The 18561-nt window shown below is 45.5% G+C and overlaps 1 protein-coding gene across 6 annotated transcripts in view; it reads right to left on the minus strand.

The window, feature by feature from the left end:
- Positions 1-18561, minus strand: part of COL26A1 (collagen type XXVI alpha 1 chain) — an 80343-nt gene that overhangs the window by 33953 nt on the left and 27829 nt on the right. The window lies entirely within an intron of this gene.

Here is an 18561-nt window from a genome sequence, read left to right on the forward strand (position 1 = left end):
AGAGGGCAAGTTGTCTTCCTCACCTTACCAAGCAGCTTGTCCACGTCATCAGTTGTTCGCTTCTGATCTTGCAGAGAACGGAGCGAAAGGTAAGGAAGGCCAGGCTTTGAGACTTGGTCCCTCCAACGATGTCTGTTTGGAGAGAAGATCCCAAATGTAGGCAAAGCAACTGAGCGATGTTGCTGCAGGTCTCCAAGGTAAACACAGGTTTGCGCCAGGAACTGGCTCCCCTTGTGTAGTTCCAATATTTCACACATTGGATAGGAATGCACTCTCGCTGGGGAAAGTGTGCAGGAACGGGAGACAAAACGCATGCGTCTTGGAGGGATGGACAATCCAGATTTCCCCTATGAACAGAAAACATTGTCCCTGATATAGTCACCATGCCTAAGAACTAAAATATTTCGCTCCTAGAGAAGAATGACACGCTTTCACAAAGCAGCCCTAGGTACGCACTTAACTTGGCGAGCTTCAGAAGGCGTTGGTAGGAAATACACATCTTCTGATTTCATCCAATGTTTATTTGATGTCCATCCGATAACGGTATCTACTAATGTCGGAATATTTGGAACACACGCATGAATGAGTATCTAAATCCTGAGGATATGTTGCTAGAGGTACCGTGAAAATATTTTTTGGGTTGTTTCCATTTGGGGTTCGGCACATTGTTGGTGTGTCAGGCATGTGCAAATTCTTCCAGGAAGTGTTGGACTTGTCTGTTGTGGAATGTCCATGGCTGAAGAAGCACTGTTGCGCATGGAGTGCCATTGCCAGTGCCTAGATCAAGAGAAGTAATAGTGCCATATTATGCTTTGGTAAGAGCCCACCTGGAATACTGTGTCCAAGCATCAGCACCATAATTGAAGAGGAATATTGACAAAGTCCAGAGGAGGGTGACCAAAATGGGGAAAGGTCTGGAAACCATAGAGCCCTATGAGGAGAGACTGAGGGAGCTGTGGATGTTCAGCCTGGAGAAGAGAAGGTTAAGAGGTGATATGATAGCCCAGCTTAAATATCTGAAGAGGTGTCATACTAAGGATGGAGCAAGCTTGTTTTCTGCTGCTCTAGAGAATAGGAGACAATGGTGCAATGGATGCAAGCTCCAGGAAAAGATTCCACCTCAACATTAGGAGGAACTTCCTGATGGCAAAAGCATAGTGGAATAGACCACTATGGAGTATGGTGGTCTCTCCTTCTTTGGAGATGTTTAAATAGGTTGGAGGGCCATCTGTCGGCGGGGCTTTCATGGTGTATTTTGAATAGCTTTGGACTGTTTGGTCCCTGGGGTCTCTTCCAACTCTAGGATTCTGAGATTCATTCCTCCTTCTTGTTCTTTCCTTCTTAACTGACGGTGGAAAAGGAAGGTTGCGGGGCGGCATAAATCCAAGGCCAACCTTGTTTCAAGACGCTTGCGCTGAGAGCTGTGATGCACAGAGACGTGAACCCAGAAGGTCCAGCCAGGCGTGATTAGCCAAATTGTTTTTCTTCATTTCCTTCTCCCGGACCTCCTTTGCGCCAAAGATGTATCCAGTTCTCTGTAGCTCCGAGAGGGTTCCCAAGGAAGCAATCTCTTGCTCTTTCGGAGCAAATGGTAGCTTCTAACACCCAGCAACAAAGCAACAGCAGACCAAGTACAGTCTTTTCTTTTAATAAAACGTTTTAAGTCTTAAGGCTCCAAAATAAACTAACAAGGGAATCCTATGTGAGGAGGAGAGAGAGAGAGGTTACAGCTGAGTTCAACATCTGGGAAAGCCAATCTTCATCCAAAGTTTTAAATTGTCTTCAACTGCTTTAACCGGTTGGAAAGTATCCTTTTCTAAAAACTTGTCAAATAGTTTAATACGCTTTTAAGTCTGTTTAAATTACCCTTAACTGTTTTAAACTGTTTAAACTGATTTTATTGTACGCTGTCTTGGGGTCCTTGGGATATAAAGAGAGGGCTATAAATTGGCTCCTTTTCCTCCTCGTTCTTCCTTTTCTCCGGGGTTTTCTCCAAAGGCTGCATCTACATTGCAGAATGAATGCAGCTTGGCACCACTTTGACTGGCATGGCTCAATGCTATGGGACCCTGGGATTTGTAGATTGATGAAATACTTAGCCTTCTCTGTCAGTGATGCCACAATGTATTACAAAACCCATTGCTCCATGAGAGTTGGAACTTTTTGGGAGACATCGCAGAAGGAAAATGGTGGCAACCTTGGCCAACCCAAGGCATCCTCTTGGCAACATACGCAAGTATTGGTTCCTCGAGAGAAACAGTTGGACGTTGTTCTCCGACACGAAACAGCGCATTCGGTCCAAGTTTGTGGAAGTCAGGTTGTGCATGTGGTGTCCTTACCTAGAGCACTGCATTGCCCACTGTACACCAGCGCACATCCCACACAGTCTTCGTCGGAAGTGTGCCTTCAACTCATTTCCAAGTTGCCATTGCCTTTCTCCAAGGCTGAGAGATGGTGACTCGCGCAAGATCGCCCAATGGATTTCCATGAGAGGAGACTTGAATGCTGCCCTTCCATAGTCCAAGACTCAAGCCATTACACCACACTAACTCTGGCCGCCCTCCGCAAACCGTCTTCGAAAACTGTAGTTTATTTCACGCCAAGGAAAAATGGTCACGTTATTTATTCTTGCCCACAAGGACACAACTTATGAATCTTTACATATCTGACGCCGACAGTTTGCTTTGGACAAAAACGTCTAGCCGCTTTCACGGGGAAACTTTTGCACGCATAAAATGGCAACAGAATATGGCTCCTTATCTCTCTGCTGTTTTAAAGCCATTAGATCCCATGGATTAATGGATTCGCCCAACTAACACCCTTTCTTACTCAACCTTCGGCTCGCTCTGGTTTCGTCGGCTTTTGTTTCCTCTCTCCCCTTTGAGGTTTCCATCACACAAACTGTTTAACAATTCTGATTTAATGAGGCTGGCTTTTCAATCCTCTGAACAATAAACAAGATTTTACATTAAGGAGATGGATGTGGATCGTGATGGCTTTTTAAAGAGCCTTTGCTTTGGTCTCCAAAGGAAGGCTCTGTGTTTTCTGGAAAGGCTGCGCAATTTGTTTTACCCTGAATGCTCCACAGGAATGCCTTCATCTGGATGCGATTCCCTTTACGCCGGGTAACTGTTTTCACCGTTTATTTGTTTTATTTTAAAAAATTGGATTTTGGGGCTCGATGGAACGGCTCTGTATTTGCAGAGAAGACTGGATTGAGCGTAAAGCGAAAGAGAGAATGACACAAAATACCGCCGCGACACAAATAATGACTAGGATGCTCTCGTTGGCTTAAGCATATGTGGATTCCCTTATGGAAAGGACTGAGCATTTTGGTCTGAGGAGGCACATCTGCATTCAGTTTGGAAGTTCCCAATGCACATCTGAAGTATCTGATACCTCATAGTAAGGGGTTCTGTGTAGACAACTGCCCAGCATCACAATGGCATGAGCAGATAACAGGAGAAGTCAGAGCAGCTTTGGGGCCAGCATTCTCAAGAGCATCATCTCAGAGTATTCTAATCAATGGAGATCCACCTTTTGATAGCCTAGAGAAAGATAGCAAGGAGTGTGCCGCACTAACCTCTCCAGCCCTCCATATCCATGGATTCTGCACTCATGGATTCAATCATTCGAGGCTTGACAATGTCACCCCCTTCCCCAAATTCCAGAAAGCAAACCTTGATTTTGCTACTTTATATAAGGGGCACGGTTTTGCTAACCCACTGTATACAGTGTGACTTAAGTATCCATGGATTTTGCTATCCATGAGGGTCCTGGAACCAAACCCCAGAGAATATCATGATGCCTTGTTCCTAAGGTTGACTGTAGGAATGCAACCAGTTGCTTGTCTACCTTCATCTTTGCCTAGTCACTGAATGGGCATTGGAGGCAGTGCCCATCCTGGCAACCGGAAGACTGAATGCCCACATAGAGGATGTCAGGAACATAATGCTATGCCTGGCAAACTTGATGCTCCACCAATACAATGAGGGTTCTTGGCTTTCTACTATAAACAGCCTGCCAGTTATCTGTCTTGCAAGAAGTATGCTTTCTTCCACTCCTAAAAAGAATAGTTTTGAACTCTTAGCGAGTACGATTTTTTCCCCTACTTTTTTTTAATGTGGTTTTCAGTATTAGGTTTATTGTTATGCATGCATAAAAAAGAAAAATCCCCCATGCCAAGCGCATATGCTTGCAATATGTTTGCAATAGTTCAGGCCACAGAAGTGTTGCGGTGCCCCTTCCAAACCGAAAAGAACCAGACCAAAAAAGGAGGCAAAGTGCACCAGATCGGCAACAACTGATGTCTGGCAAGGCGCTTGGATCCGCCAGGGGAACGGAACGGGAAAAGAGGAAAGCTAATGGTGCAACTGGGACTAAAAGGAGGAGGACTGGGATGGAGAAGGCTTCCGGAAGAAGAATGAAACAACTGTTGTGATGTTACTCCACAAAGTATGAAGGCTCTACAAAGACCCAATGAGCTCCCTCCTGCGAGTAATACCACGGATGCCTTTCGTTTTTTAAAGATTGTTCATTTAATACATATACACATATAGAAAGATTTCAAAGAAGTAGCCATGTTAGTCTCTTGCCACATAAAAAAGGAGGAAGGGAGAGGAGCGAAAGGAAATGTGGAAGCACCTTTAAGGCTAACTGAGGTTTATTTCTGCATGAGCTTTCGTGGATAGGATAGAAACCCACTTCTTCAGATGTAGAGCAGAGTGATTTTTATATATACATATTCCCCCCCTCACCTATATATATATATATATATATATATATATATATATATATATGGTCATTCCTCCATTTTCGTGGGGGATCCGTTCCGGACCCCCCTTCCACAAAAATGGACATTCACCTATATTCAAGCGCCATTGTCTTGAATGGCGGTGGGCACCTCATTTTGTCTCCCTCCATTTGCCACCCACGAACGAGCGAAGGATGCGGACTTCAAGTCTGCAAAAACAGAGAGGTGACTGCGTATATATGTGTGTGTATATATATAGTCCCATAAAATACAATGGCATCCATTATATGGCATTTTATATAATGGACAGCACTGTATTTAGTGGGATTTGAGCATCCACTGATTTCAAGCTGTGGATGGTTGAATCTGTGGATGCAGAACCCGTGGATACAGAGGGCCGACTGTATTCATTTTGTTTGAGTGTTGCTACAACATATATCATTTTGTGCGCCCGAGTTTAACACTTGTTAGCGATGAGGATCCCGCCAGATTTGGCTGCTTCAGCATCAGGGTGAGGATAAGCATCAGCAAGCCGGAGTCAGGCTCGCTTTGGCATGAAGTCCCCACATCAATAATGCAAGGAAGAACCTATGCCAGGACGGAGCTGAAGGCTTAGACATTCTGCAGAGTGATAAATTAAGGGGAGATCTCCCCGATAACAAGTGCGTCAGATGTTTAATTCGGAGCAGTGGGCAAGCAATGACAAAATGCATATGGGATGGATTAAGAGTGCAGACTGGAAAGCTATAACTGTGTAAGACATTAGTGTGCTGGGCTGTGAATGGGAAACAGAGGGTGCTGCCTTATGCTGAGATGGACCTTTGGTCCATCCTCGCCCAGTTGGGCCACCTCTGACCAGCAGGAAAAAATGGCAGAAGGAGAAGGAAAAGAACGCTTCCACTAAAGTCAATGTGAGGGCTGATTGCATACAAACTATGGGACCATCCACAATCTCTGCCCATCATAACAACCAATGGCATTCCCATTGGCAATAATATAAAAGCTGCAAACCTGCAAAAAAAGTGGACATTTGGTTAAAAATTTAACACCTCGCTCGTTTTAAATCGAAAATAGAGGAGATAAGACAAACCCCTGCCCACTATTTCTCATTTCCATCCCCCCCTTCTTCTCGCCAACCTATTTTTGCCATCCAAGAATCAAGTGGGAATGAGAAGGTATTCTTGAGATTTCACTCTCTGCTGCTTTCCTGCGCATGCATGCAGCGGCCGCCCATAGGTTACATACCAAAAACCTAAATGTTAATGCTTAAGCCAATTAACTCGGTTCCATCACAAGGCATTTGAAGCACACTGGCACGGTCAAAGGATGCATGGGTTTAATGCCTCTGAGCAAAAGGGAGGCCAATGGAGGAGTTATCGCATGACGGACAGAGAATGTGGTTTTGCGAGGAGAAGATCTCATAACCAAGCCAAGGAGGCCCCGCTTAACACAAGGCACTTATCCATTTATTTATTTATGGGATTTATATCCTGCCTTTGTCCCAAAATGGTGGATTTTAAGGGTCTTTTGTGGTTTTTTCGGGCTCTGTGGCCATGTTCTAGAAGAGTTTATTCCTGACGTTTCGCCTGCATCTGTGGCTGGCATCTTCAGAGAATGTACCCCACTCTCTTCCATGCCAGCATTCTCTGAAGATGCCAGCCACAGATGCAGACGAAACATCAGGAATAAACTCTTCTAGAACATGGCCCCAAAGCCCAAAAAGCCCAGCAAAGATTATGGATGCAGGTCATGAAAGCCTTCGACTTCACATTGGATTTGAGGGGGTTTACTGAAATGCTTTGAGCATTGGACTATGGCTCTGGAGACCAGGGTTTGAATTCCAGCTCTGCCATGAAAACCTACTCTCTCTCAGTCTCAGAGGAGGGCAATGGTAAACCCGCTCTGAACAAATCTTGCCAAGAAAATCCTATGACAGAGTTGCCTTAGGGTCGCCATAAGTCGGATACGACTTGAAGGCACGCAACAACGCCAACAACAAAAGCGAAAGGTTGTGGGAAAAGAAGGTAACTGCACTATGGGTGGATGAGTTCTCTGAAAGGAATCATGGTTGCCCTGAATTTGCAAGACCTGAGCAGGCCTGTTGCTTTTGGGGGTCTCTCATTGATAGGGTCAGCATACACCAACCTGGGCTTAACAGCAAATAACAACAACAAGTCTCAGTTTATCCTTTTTTTTTATCTTCTAATCCCAAGACAAAACATGCTAAATGCAAAGTACGGATGTGAGGAAACTCACAGGATATGACACACAGATGTCTTTAGCCAACTGCTCAGTGTATTGCTTACTACAACTGTACATTAACAGATGGGAATCCTTCAAGTATTTCAGCAAGGAGTGTTGCCAAGCCTTATACTGTGGATCCTGTGCGCAAACCATGCGCTCTGCCACTAAGCTCCAACACTTCCCAACCTTGCTCAGCTCTTCCGCATGCATAGATAGAAAGGGAAATAAAATATCAGAAACAGTCCTGGTGCAAACCTTGCCTGGAAAGAGAAAGCGAAAGCAGGGATTGATTCCACGCGTGCGATAACCAGAAATTAAACTAGTCCACAATCGAATTATGCTGCCGTGTCCCCCGCCAAATGTACCCTCCCCAAAATAAACATTTCAGTGACTGCCGAGCGAGCCATTGCCAAAGCCATGCGTGTCCGGTTATCTTTGAACATGACACCTTCAATTCAATTAAGCTCAAAGATTAAATCACTTCCAAACTATTGAGCACAACGACGGAGCGCAGCCAAGGCAATGCATCATCAAGCTACTCTTTCCATTTGTTCTTGAGAGTCTAGTGTTGCTTTTCGGCTAACCTGGCAGAGTTTCCAAACTGAGTGTCAGGTGTCCCTTTGCTGAGCTTGGAAAAAAGCCTCTTTTTCTTCTTCTGGACTTTCTTCAAATCTTCCAATGAACAAAGCCACAAAAAGAAGTAGAACACCTGATGCGCCCCCAAATCCATCTGACATGTCAAAGAGTAACAAAAGCACATGACAAACCTCACCGTCGCAAAATCCATCCAGTGGCAATATCTTTACTGGGCCAACTCAAAGGTGTAGGATCACTAACGTTCGCTTCCAAAACTGTGCGGGTTTTTCATATACGCCACTATCCAACAAGAAGGTAAAATGGTGTTCCTAATAGAAAATTGCAAACTCAAGGTTTGCTTTTTGGATTTTATTTGGTGGGGGTAATGTTTCCAAGCCATGGATGGTTGAATTCATGCATGCAGAATCCATGGATATGGAGGGCCAAGTGTCCCAAGTGATCGTAGTTGGATTTAGTAGGTAAAGTTTGTTGTTAAACTGGTGTCAAGTCAACTTGAATTATGGCCACCCTATGAATGAGAGATCTCAAAGTCTCCCTATCCTCATGCTCAGGTCTTGTAGGCTCAGATCCATGGCTTCCTTGGTTGAGTCCAAACATCTGGAATGTGTTTTTCCTCTTTTCCTATTGTCTTCTGCCTTCTACCTTACCAAGCATTATCGTCTTTTGCTGTCTATGCATCTCCTCTAGGGTTTTCTTGACACAGTTTGCTTAGGCAAGGTTTGCCATTGCTTTCCCCTGAAGCTGCCCAAAACTACCTTATGGATTTTCATGGCTGGGTGACGACTCGAACCCTAGTCTCCCAAAGTCCAAGCCCAACACTCAAGCCACTACGTTGCACTGGCTTGCTCTTAACCACCAACTGGGCCTGGGGCATGATATTAAACTATGATGATATTTTACGGCTCACTGGTAATATACACAAACAAGGATTAACACCCCAGAAGGAGTCCGCAACCGTTGGGCCAGAAGTAATGTCCAAATGCCTGAGGAAAATAAGTATGTCTAATGGGTTGAAGGTTACAGCCTTAATGAGGGAATTCATCCATTTAACCACAACGGAGTAGTCGTCAACTCTTATTCCTTTAACCAGGTGAACAGCGTGACCCTTGTTCTTTTAATGGACGGAGATACAGTTTGCTCTGTTCTTTGACCAGATTGCTTTGCAGTTCTGTATTTATTTAAAATCTTTCTTAGCCAGATTTGTATATAATATAAATGGACGGATGGATGGACGGACGGACGGATGGACAGACAGATTGAAATGGTCACCTGCTATCATACATTGAGACTACCTGGCTAGCAGAGGGAGTGACTGGGATTTGTCCCAGACATCTTGGAGGTGACAACATGAGTTATTGCACTGCAGTGGGATCGACCCTAGTGACTAACCTTCAACCCATTAGACATACAGTACATCCATTGGGAGACTAGGGTTCGAATCGTCACTCAGCCATGAAAATCCATAAGGTACTCATATAGTACCCTATTCCTCCGATCATCCTTGTTGCCCTTCTCTGGACCTGCTCCAACTTGTCTATCCTTCTGAAACTGAGGTGCCCAGAACTGATCCATGCTGACTCTCGCAAGAGGGCTTCTTCTACTTTCTGAAATGATGGTTTGGAAACCATGTCCTATGAAGAGCAGCTTAGGGAGCTGGGGATGTTTAGCCTGGAGAGGAGGAGGTTAAGGGTGATGCGACAGCCTTGTTTAAAAATGGAAGGGATGTCATATTGAGGATGGAGCACATTTGTTTTCTGACGTACCAGAGACTAGGACACGGAGCAAGGGATGCAAGCTACCGGAAAAGAGATTCCACCTCAACATTAGGAAATGGTCCCTAATAGTAAGAGGTGTTCGCTTGTGGAAGACATTCCCTTGGAGTGTGGTGGAGTCTCCTTTTGTGGAGGTTTTTAAGCAAAGGATTGATGGCCATCTGTCAAGAGTGCTTTGATTGTGTATTTCTGCATGGCACAAGGGGGTTGGACTGGATATCCCTTGGGGTCTGTATAGGATTCTATGATTCTACTATTCTGAAGCTGAGAGAGTATGGCATGTCCAAGCTCAAAGAGTGGGTTACCACAGCTGAGCATAGATTCAAACCCTGGTCTCAAGAGTCATGATCAATGCTCAAACCACTATAATACATTGGCTGGTGCTCCCACCACTACAGTGGGACCTTCATATTCGATGGGGTTGGGGTGAAGGACCCCTGTGAATGTGGAAAACACGCAAATCAAAAAGCACTACTCTTTTTACCTATGAGAACACCTCTCTAGGGCCTGTTCCAGACTGCCCAAATAAAGCTGCTTGGGGTCTCTTTGGAGGTATGCTGTTTAAATGATGCATGCATCAGAAGAATCCGGAAGCTGCACCAAAGCTGCCCTTCAGTGCTTAGAAATGGAGTGTGGCTTTGGCGCGACCTCTGGACTCTTAGGACCCATGCGTCATTTAAATAGCATACCTCCAAAGAGACCCCAAGCAGCTTTATTTTGGCAGTCTGGAACAGGCCTAGGAATCTCCAGGTCCTCCAATGCAACTCGACTGTCAACATCTGTCAGAATTTGACCACAGAATCATGAAGGAGGACCTACATAATGCCTGAGAAGTGGTATTTTTCTAGGAAGGTCTAGGTTCCCCAGCACAACTCTATGGTCACCGTCTGGCAGAGTTGCACCGGAGAACTCAGAGATTCCTAAAGAGAACATATTAATCAAAACCACAAATATCCAGATCCGCAAACGTTGAAGCTGCAGCTGTGGAGGGCCAACTATGTTCATACTTAAAATTAGTAAGGAGGCCTTGTAACTCCTCCGGCTGGCAATCCCTATCTGGAAAACTGGCCAGGCCCTCCTTGAGCAGAAGCCTGATATGACAGCAACATGGCCCCGCGAGCCGCCTGGGCTGAAAACCATCTCCCTCCGTCAGAAGGGGTCTGTTTCACTGGAGACAGGCAAGCGCAAGGAAAAAATAAATACACCATGATGTCAAAGCTAATAATTCACCCGTCTGGGTTTATCCAGCAAAACTGAGTCAGCGGTTTATTTGATTAGGGTTATTCCCAGATGTCTAACATCACAGAAACCCTTAGCAACCAGTTCATGAACTCCCATCAAGAGATCAAAATGGGAAAAGGTTTGGGCTGCGGGATGGAGTCGGGACCCGAAAGAGGAGGGGCGGGAAAAGCAGGCCGCCCAACTTCAAAGGTCGACGAACGGGTTTAAAAAAGCACCCCCAGAAAAGGAGGAAAGACACCGCTAACATCCAGGGATGCATGTTTTTCCATCGGTTGTCCCCGCATTTGAAACCTCGCAATGCGCTGATATCCCACCATGAACGCCGCAGGTAGGAAAAGCCGAGGAACAGCTTGAGGTAAATTAAGTTGCATCCCCGTTTCCGTGCAGCGCCTCTTAAGATGAAAGGCAAACCAGGTTTTGTTTTGGGGCTGTTTTATTTAAAGCCACAGGCTGCAGAAGAGAGGAAGAAGCAAAGCTGTGCCCCGTGTAGCATTGTGTTGGAACAATCCCGAGCCAACAGTGTGATGCAGCAGCTAAAAAGGCCAATGCAATTCTAGAGTGCGTCAATAGGAATACAGTGATTGAAGGAAGTAACAGTACCAATCTCTTCTGCTTTGGCCAGGTCTCATCTGGAACACTGTGTCACAAATCAAGGATGTTGGCAAGCTGGAGCAAGACCAGAGAAGGGCGACCAAAATGGTGAAGGGTCTGGAATCCATAAAGCCCTATGAGGAGAGACTTAGGGACCTGGGTATGTTTGGCCTGGAGAAGAGAAGGGTAAGAGGTAACATGACAGTGCTGTTTAAGTATTTGAAGGAATGTCACATTGAAGATGGAGCAAAGCTTGTTTTCTGCTGCTCCAGAGACTAGGATCCAGAGCAATGGATTTGAACTACAGAAGAAGAGTTTCTACCTAAACATTAGGAAGAACTTCCTGACAGTAAGGGCTATTTGACAGTGGAAGATGCTGGAGTCTCCTTCTTTGGAGGTTTTTGAACAGGTTGGATGGCCATCTGTCACAGGCTTGTGTCTTCCTTTATGGCAGAAGAAGGGAGTTGGATTGGATGCCCCTTGGGGTCTCTTCGAGGTCCATTTTACGTGGGGAAAGAGTGGCCTATAGGCCAGTTGCAAGCCTACAGACACTACATGCATCCCTTGAATCCTTCAACTGCCCTATAAAGATATATCCTTTTTGCAAAAACTGACCCACAAAATCACACCTAATGACCACCAAATGGGTGAAAACACACAAAGGCTCCCAAATTGCACCCAATCCCTTCTGTTTCCTTCATGTTCCGTCCAAAATGACAACCTGACATTGTGATATGATGCCCTTTGGGCTGGGATATGGAGGAAAATAAGCACATTTTGGTTTCGGGAAGGTTTGCAAGGGAGAACTGGTCCCTGACGCCCTCCCAGTAGCCATTTCCAAAATGGTCTGACCCTCTAAGGAAAAAAAACCCTACTAAATCACAGTAGGACTGTGCAAACTATTAATGGAATAGTGTTTCGTGGGTTTTTCAGGCTATGTGTCCATGTTCTAGAAGAGTTTATTCCTGATGTTTCGCCAGCATCTGTGGCTGGCATCTTCAGAGAATGCTGGCATGGAAGAGAGTGGGGTACATTCCCTGAAGATGCCAAACACAGATGGTTGGCGAAACGTCAGGAATAAACTCTTCTGGAACATTTCTATGATTCTATGCTGGATGGCCATCTGTCAGGGATGCTTTGATTTGGATTTCCTGCATGGCAGGGGGTTGGACTGGATGGCCCTAGTGGTCTCTTCCAACTCTATGATTCTATGATTCTATGATTCTATGACCACACAGCCCGAAAAACCCACAAAAAAAAACTATGGATGCCGGCAATGCAAGCCTTCGACTTCATATTAATGGAAGACGTTGCCAGCCAGGTCTGGGGAAGCATCACATCGTTCTCGGTTCTGCAAAGAGGTGGAGAAGGATGAAGAAAAGTGACTCGCTTCTAAGCCTCAAGCGAGAGGCTTAAACATGTAAATTCCTCTCCTGGGCAGCGAAATCACACGTCCTTTTGGCCCCCGCTTCCTTCCAATCCTATTTTCTCAAGCTTGGCATCCACCTCCTGCAACCAGGGTTGGAGATCAAGGTGGAAGGCGCTCCATCAACACAATCCCTGTCCCTAACAGCAATGCAGTTGTTTTAGATTAACAGAGAAATAGACATTCGTGTAATACATCTGTTGTTAATCCACGACGTCGGGGGGGGGGGGAGAAAGAGATGCCAACACATCATTTATTAGAGCCGTCCATCTTCTAGCGTCCTTCCTCGCGTTCCCTTTGTCTTGTTCTCCAAGAGAGAGCCCCGTAATAGGTTCCAGGATGTCTTTTATTTCACGATACAGACTTGGGTTTCCTCCTGAGCGGGACTTAATGGATTCCAGGATGTAATTGAGGCTTTTGAGGCTGGAATCAGGGGCCTGCCCCATTCATTTCTACGCTTTCCCTAACAAAGAGATGGTGCTCTCGGGTGAGGATCAGGCTTGGCCTTCGCTGAGCGCAAGGGAGGTCAGGCAGAGAAGTGAGGAAGAGAGGAGAGAGATTGCTGTATATACTCATGTATGAGTCTAGAAATCAGAGTCAAAAAACTGACCCCAAAAACCTGGGTTGACTTATCAATGCAAGTGCTGTACCTTCATTCAAAATAGGATCCATCTCTCTCTCTCTGGGGAGAGCGGCAAAAAGTAAGAGCTTAGTCCATCTCAGGAGAACCTAAAAGAACCTCCTCTCTTCTCTCCACTGTGGAGCTCCTTCTGGCCTTTTTGAATGTTTGGATGGGGAAATAGCAGCATTCTTGGGCATCATTTCTGTCGGGGGTGCATTGATTGAGAGTTCCTGCATGGCAGAGGGTTGGATTGGATGGCTCTTGTGGTCTCTTCCAACTCTACAATTCTATGATCATTTTCCTTTCCCTCGTTCTTTACATCCTTTGTTGCATGCCCATAAGTTTTACCCTATACTTATACATGGGTTGTATCAAGATACATAATTTTGGTCCCCAAACCTGCCCTCGACTTATACATGAGGTCAACTTATATATGGCCAGGCCTCACCTGGAATACGGTTCTGGGCATCACAATTCAAGAAGGATGTTGAGAAGCTGGAGCGCTTCCAAAGGAGGGCGACTAAAATGGTGAAGGGTCTGGAAACCATGAAGCATGAGGAGAGACTTGGGAAGCTGGGGATGTTTAGCTTGGAGAAGAGAAGATTAAGAGGTGATATGATAGCCCTGTTTAAATACTTTAGGACTCTTTGGACTCTTTGTCTCCCAAAACCCACAGAGCCAAAAAAGAGGAACGGCCTCTGCCTCCATGAATGCCATCATCTTGAGAACAACAACATCATCATGACAAAATGTAGGCCTCTGACCCCTAACATTGTCCCTTTCTCCTTTCTTCTGTATGATTTTTTAACACCTTTCCTTGACAAAGAAGCCAGTGGAGCTTTGAAAGCTTGCAACATGTATACTGTGCATTTTGGGTTGGACCAAGGAAAGTATTACTATTTGGTGGATTGAGGTTGCTATTATAAAAAAGGACTGTTATCCTTTCAGTTAGTGCATCCATTTGAGACACAGTAAATTCTCTCTTTCTCATCCGCACCGTCTCTCACTCTTTCGCTCTCTCATGTGGAAACAGAAGCCTTTGCCTCCGGAGCATAAAAGTTCTTTCTTTAAAAGAAAAAAATCAAGGAGAGAGGGATTAAATTCCTTCTGGAAGAAGGGGGCTCATGGTGCATTTTGCAACACTATCCCTTCTTCTTTAGAAAAATGCAAACCAAACCCACCCCCCATTTCCTGCCTTGCTCCAAAAAGTTCTCCAAGCAAGCAACAAATACATTGGCAGGAGAGGGACGAAGATGTTACAGGTTCGCAGTGTGGACACTGACCGCTTTCTTCTTTTAGCAAGTCCATGAAATGTCATAAAATTGTCATTTATAATCATAATAGCAACAATAATAATATAAGGGCATTGGACTATCTGGCCCTTGGAGCCCTTCTAGCCTCAAGAGAAACCCCGTCCTAATGGGAAATGAAGGAGCTAAAGCAGTGATGGCGAACCTATGGCATGAGTGCCAGAGGTGGCACTCAGAGCCCTCTCTGTGGGCACACATGCTGTCGCCCAAGCACAAAGTTTGCCAGAGTTTCTTACTAGAAAGCCAGAGGGACGTGCCACTTTGCAATAAATAAGTGGGGTCTGGGTTGCAGTTTGGGCACTCGGTCTGTAAAAGGATCACCATCACTGAGCTAAAGGAAGAAAACAGAGGTTGGGATTCCAGTTTCGGGACCTCCTCTTCCCCAAAGCAAGCGGCGGCGGAGAATCCGCGCAGCGTGCAACGGACAGGCCTGTGTTTGAGAGAGGACGGCACACGAGAGAGACACAAAAAATATCTTGTTAAGGGATTGGGGTTGTTGGGGTTTTTTTTTTTACGGCTTCTACCACCAAACAAGCTACTTTTTCTCTCTTGATAATTTATACCTGAGCGGTGCGTCTAGACATGACATCACCCGAAGGTATGCCTGGTGTTTTGTGGTCCGTTTACAATAACCAGGATGTATAATTGCTCTGGTTCGGGTCAGCAAAAGGAGTGATTAGTGGCTTGGGAAGCAAGGAGGAGATGACATATCAAAAGAGCCTTTCTCTCCCAGCAGCTGTTCTGGGGAATGGTTTTTATAGGCGGTCGCTTTCTGCCAAGGAGACGGAGGCCCGGAGAAAACGCTCAAATCCACGCAGCGTCATATTCCTCCCCGAAAGAAAATAGCGGGGAGAGGAGGAGGAGGAGGAGGGAGAGAAAAGTGACAAATACCGTAGATAATCTTCCATTCACAAATTGTTTCGTTGCGTATGGTTCCTGTTAAAGCCTGGAAAGAGAGCCAACAACGGATTGCGCAGAGTTTCGACCCGTTGAGGGTACAAGGCGAAATGGGAGAGCGCCAAGATTCGGGGCTGGTTGCTCTGAGGAGAGACTTTGGGGCTTCGGCTAAGGTTCAGCAAAAAAAGGAGAGTGAAGATAGGCAGAAGGAACACCAACAATCTTAGATACGTGGATGACACCCGTAATACATGACGGACTTGGAGCAATTGCTAAGGAAGGTCAAAGATGAAAGTGCAAAGGCAGGCTTGCTGTTGAACATAAAGAAAACACAAATAAGGACCATGGAGGATCTGCATACATTCAACCTAGATAATGAGGAAAACGAAAGAGTGAAAGAGGTCCCATAACTAGGATGAAACATTCATTGGAATGGATACTGGGCTCAAGAAGAAGACTAGGAACGGGAAGGCCAGCCATGAAAGAACTAGACGAGATCCTAAAGTCTAAAGATGTACAACTGCGCACTAAAGTTAGAACCTTCCAAGCCACTTAATCCTCATCACCAGAAGAAGAATGAGAAGATGATTAAGAATGGGAATTGTAGGTATGAAAGAACAAGATCATGAAGAGTAAAGTTATACAACTGAGCACTAAAGTCAGAATCGTCCAAGCAATGGCATTCCCCATCGCCATGTACGGATGCGAGATCTGGACAATAAAGGAAGCAGAAAGGAAATCAACTCATTTGAGCTGTGGCGCTGGAGAAGAGGACTTAGGATCCCCAAAAGACAAAGAAATGGGTCCATAAAGAGATCAAGCCTGAAATCTTGAAAGCCAAGATGATCAAACATTGGCCTGTTCCAGACTGCCAAAATAAAGCTGCTTCAGGTCTCTTTGGAGGTATGCTGTTTAAATGATGCATGCACCCTAAGAGTCCGGAAGCTGCACCAAAGCTGCCCTCCAGTGCTTAGGAATGGAGTGTGGCTTTGACACGACCTCCGGACTCTTAAGACCATTTAAATAGCATACTTCCAAAGAGACCCGAAGCAGCTTTATTTTGGCAGTCTGGAACAGGCCTGAGTCTCACTCTGGCCACATTATAAGAAGATATGGATCACTAGTAAAGACAACTAGTAAAGACAATAATGCTACGAAAGGTAGAGGGTGGTAGAAAGAGAGAAGACCACACACCAAATATTTGGACTCAATCGAGGAGGACACAGGCAAGAACTAAGCAGAGCAGTGGAGGACAGGGGATCTTGGAGATGTTTAATCCATAGGATTGCCATGGGTTGCAGTTGACTCAAGGGCAGTTAACACCACCACCACCAAAGGCCAAGATCCCGTTCGCTGGTGCAGAGTGTAAAACAACGCTTGTGTAGTTACATTACAGTTACCGGAGTGTTCCCTTGTGCGACTAGTGTTACATCATGCGCTACGGTCATGAACTGTACCCGCCGACATCTCACAGATGAAAACAGAACATGTGTGGCCCAGCAACACCAGAGCATGGTCACGTTGGCTAAATAAGGAGGAAACAAGTTAGGAGAGGCCTGCTTTTGCTTGAGCCAACTGGGAAAAGCAAGATCCCACCTCTTCCTCCCGCTCCTACTGGCTAAACTGGGATTCAAACCCTGTTCGAGCCCAATGCTCAAACCACTACACCATGTCCCCAAAATGCACATTTTGCATGCAGCTTACCCTGAAACACTGCATCGGTTTTTGCGTACTCCCCGCACATATATTGTATTTTTAAAAATGCACTTCAGTTTTCATTTTCTCTGCAAATATGCCTATTAGTATGGATCGCCGCCTAAAATATACCTTTCAAGTGTATCCTTTTTAGTAGTGGTTCGAGGCCATGTGGTAAAAGTCAACAAACCGTACTGTAAAATTGGAAGGAGTAGAAAAACTGAAGGATGGTTGCGCTGCAATCCTTTTGATCAGCCGGGTCGGCTTTCTTGCCAAATGCCGTTTTGTTGCCAAACGCAAACGCAAACCCTTGCGCATCTCTCCTAATTTCTTCTGCCTTTCAGGAGTTTGAAACCATTTCCAATGGAGTTGTCAGGCTTCGGGGTTCGCTGGCCACCCCACAGAGTCTCTGCAAGTGACATCTCAAGGGCAAATGGTTTGTGAAATGGAACAGCCTTGTCTGAAACAAATAAGCCAGCTTAGGGGTCAACGCAGCAAAGCTTGAGGTTTGCTCCATATCAGGTTGCTTATCGGGATCACTAGCTTTCACTGGTATCCTCCTCAAAATCCTCCTTCTTCAGGGGTTCTCTGGTTCTTCAGATGTTCTGGACTTCAATTCCCAGAATCCCCCACAAGCAGCCTTGTGTTTCTGGGAGCTGAAGTCTAAAGGTGGATAACCACTGGAGGACCAAAGGTGGATAACCATTGCATGTCGTTGCAAAGATGCAAGGAAAACCATCTTCGGGGTCAAGTAAGCATTATGGAAGTGACTGAAATCAATGCTTGGGAATGACTTGAAGGCACACAACAAGAATAGACAATTCAACTTTTGCGCCAGGCTCTCATTTGTGGGGCTCTGCATTCTAGTGAAAAGAATAAAGGTAAAGCAAAAAAGTAGCACCGACATACAGCCATCCCCTCTCTCCCACCAATCTGTTTGTATTCCCAAAGCCAGGAGCAATTGTGCGTCTTTCTGGCTGCAGCACAGCATTCGGCACAAGAAACCAGATCTCACTCCCATGTAAAGGGAAAACTCCTGGCCTGTTTTTGGAAGCGGCACAGACAAAGGCAGCCCGTCTCTCCTAGGGAAGCAGCCTTATTAAATGCATTCAAGCCCGCTGTGGAAACAGATCTGGTGTTGTTCAACAAACCCTTCCTAAGCGGCTTGCTCTGTGCAGGTTTGGGAAAGGAGGCAGAGGCCAGGGTTGCTTGCAGATGGAAATGTTTTTTGTGGAAGGGAGGGATGGGGGAATCCAGGGAAAGGTTTGTGTAGTGGAGAATACTTATTAGTGGTTGTTGTGTGACTTCAAGTCTTTTTGGACCTATGGAGACCCTAAGGAGAATCTATCTGGGGCCGAGAGTGTGCGATTCACTCAGTTGGTTTCCATAACCAATGAAGTAATAGATAGATA

This window comes from Sceloporus undulatus, chromosome 11 (assembly GCF_019175285.1).
Source record: "Sceloporus undulatus isolate JIND9_A2432 ecotype Alabama chromosome 11, SceUnd_v1.1, whole genome shotgun sequence".
NCBI lineage: Eukaryota > Metazoa > Chordata > Lepidosauria > Squamata > Phrynosomatidae > Sceloporus > Sceloporus undulatus.